General features: G+C 48.4%; 1 pseudogene; it reads left to right on the top strand.

Moving 5' to 3' along the window:
- Positions 1–603: 603 nt before the first annotated feature.
- Positions 604–2,554, top strand: LOC138419348 (zinc finger protein 304 pseudogene; annotated as a pseudogene).
- Positions 2,555–2,959: the final 405 nt, after the last annotated feature.

Genomic DNA, 2,959 nt, shown 5'->3' with positions numbered 1-2,959 from the left:
TTTTTTTTTTTTTTTTTTTTTTTACAACTTCCACCTTCCAGACCCCATGTAGTTGCCCAGTGGCAAAAAGGCAGAAAGTCCCGAGTGCCTGTGAGTGGACCTGTCTCCAGCCACACTGACAGCCCAGAGCAGGGAGCTGAGAGAGCCATCTGAGGGCTCACATTGTACCGTCAGCCTACTTTGTGTTCACCAGTGTTTTCTTGCCGAGGCCCATAAAGTACCTCGCTTCTCCCTTTCCTCGCCCTTCTTGGCACGTGACACTTCTCTTCGTCTTCCTTGCCTTGGCTGTTTGCCCACTGCTCTGGCCTCCGTGTCTGTCGCTCATTCTCCTCTGCTCACCCCGCGATGCTCTGCACCATTGGCTGCGTTAATGTGTCATGAGTTGTGTGCATATCCGTATGTAGTCCTGAAGAGCCAGCTACTCACTTGCAATCAGATTTTCCTGGGCCTGGAGAGAGCCTTCTGACAGATGAGCCAAGCTCACCTGACACCAATAGCTGAGACCCTGTTTAAACCCTTCTTAGAGGAGTGAGTGGGAGACCTCGCCTCTGCTTCCAGTACTGTCCACCATCATCGTGTCTTTACCCATCATTGGAAGTCCTCCATGCCTTCCAAGGCCCAGGACTGACAGTGGGCTCTTCCTCACTGATGCTGGCCCCTCATGCTGCCAAAGGCCCATGGACTCACTGGTATGTCGCACTTGCTGCTTCTTACTGAAGTCAGCATGCCCTTCACTAGCAGCTCTTTGTTTTCAGGTTATTGGTGTGAAGAAGTCAGTGAGGAGGCCCCTTCTGAGCAGAGTGTTTTTATAGAATTAGTGTCAGAGTTCAGGACTCTTGGGTCCTGTCCACTTATCCAGAAGGCTCACCCATGTGAGACAGATGACCTGCTCTTGAAAGGCATTTTAACACCTGGATGAACTCCAGGGGTCATGCCCTGCACTGAATCTGGACACATGTGACCCCTATGGATGAGGATTCCTGTTGAGTGAAAACTTTCATCAGCACCAGAAACCACATAGTGGTAAGAATCCTGTCAGTAAAGATGATAATGTGGCCTCACATATGAAGAGCTGTCCATGAGTTATGGAGACCTTTTACTTGCCGGGGGCAGTGATGGACGTGCCGGATAACTCTGGCCTCTTCCAACACCAAAGCACTCACAGAGAAAGCTGAGTTCATGGAATCTTTTCACAGAAGTCTAGTCTTGGGCAACACCAGGGAAAGAGTAATGAACTGATACTTTTCAATTGCACTGACAATGAGGAAGCCTTCCTGAACGCTTTCACTCTCCTCAACAACCTGATAAATCAGGCTGAAGTGTGAGCCTTTAGGTGCCTACTGTGTGGAAATTTGTCCAAGGAGAAATCCACTCTTATTCATCACAAAAAACTTCGTGGTGGGGAAACATCACATGTGTGTAAGGAGTGTGGAGAGGCCTTCATTCACCTGTCTCACCTAAAAACCCACCAGAAATTTCACACTGGCAAAAGACAGTATATGTTCAGTGAATGTGGAGAAGCTTACAACAGAAGCGTGCACCTTGTTCAGAACCAGAGAACTCACACCGGAGAAAGACCTTAGGAGTGCAGTGAATGCAGAAAAGCCTTTAGTCGTCAAAGCACACTTGTTCAGCACCAGAGTGTTCACACTGGTGAAAGGTCTTATGACTGCACTGAATGTGGAAAAGCCTACAGCAGAAGCTCCCACCGTGTGCAGCACCAGAGAATTCACACTGGGGCGAGGCCTTATGGTGCATTGAATGTGGAAATTTCTTCAGCCGTAACTCCAGCCCCATTAAACGTAGGAGAGTCCACACAGGAGCAAAGTCTTATATGTGGGGCAAATGTGGGAAGGCTTTTGGCTACCAAGACACACTTGAGGAGCACCAGATAATGCACACTGGAGCACGGCCTTAGGAGTGCAGTGAGTGTGCGAGGGCCTGCAGCAGTAAACACATGCTTGTGCAGCACTGGAAAATCCACACTGGAGAAAGGCCTTATGAGTGCAATGACTGTGGAAAACTCTTTGGCCATAGCTCCAACCTCATTGTGCACCAGAGAATTCACACTGGAGCAAAGCCTTATGAATGCAGTGAATGTGGGAAATGCTTTAGCCACAACTCCATCCTCATTCTACAAAAGACACGTCACAGTAGAACAAGGCCTTATGTGCGTAGTGAATGAAGAAAAGCTTACATTAGTAGCCCCCACCTTGTTCAACACAAGAAAGTTCACACTGGAGCAAGACCTCATGAGTGCAATGAATGCAGGAAATTCTTTAGCCGCAACTCTAGCCTCATTCTACACCAAAGAGTTCACACTGGAGAAAAAGCCTTACATGTGCAGTGAATGTGGGAAGGCCTATAGCGGAAGCTCCCATCTTGAACAGCACCAGAAAGCTCACCCTAGAGAAGGACCTCATGAATGCAACAGTTTTGGTGACCCTTTAGCTGCGTCTCTTAAACTTGTTTAATGCCCAGAAACTTCACCTGGAGAAAGGCCTTATGAATGGAGTCAATGCACTGTGTCCCTTTTGAAGATTATAGAACTCACACCAGCAAAGGTGGGAATCATCGTTGGTACAGAGACACTGAGATAATGGAGTGGGGATGACTGAGGCTCATGAGAGGATGGGTATCTGTTCTTAAGGCAGCATCTCTATATGTCCCTGTGATTTTGGCTCTGTGGCATGGAAGTATACAGAAATTCTCAGGACCTTCACACTTCTGAGTCTCCTGTGGCTGACACACTGTCTCAGTAAATAAAGGTCTGTGGATTCCTGTACCTCCCTAGGCTGTTTACATTCTGGCCATCACTGCACAGGCAGGAGCCCCAGCAGTGACAGAAGAGAGATCCAGGGCTCAGGCTTCTCTGACCAGCCAGCGTTCCTCGTGACTGAAGTGGGCATGGCCTTCATTACTCTGCAGTTTTTGCTGATCCTGAGGCAGAGCTTATGCT

This window comes from Ovis canadensis, chromosome 14, assembly GCF_042477335.2.
Source record: "Ovis canadensis isolate MfBH-ARS-UI-01 breed Bighorn chromosome 14, ARS-UI_OviCan_v2, whole genome shotgun sequence".
In the NCBI taxonomy this organism is placed as follows: Eukaryota; Metazoa; Chordata; class Mammalia; order Artiodactyla; family Bovidae; genus Ovis; species Ovis canadensis.
The sequence above is the reverse complement of the archived record's forward strand: the minus strand, read 5'-3'. Positions and strand labels throughout refer to the sequence as shown.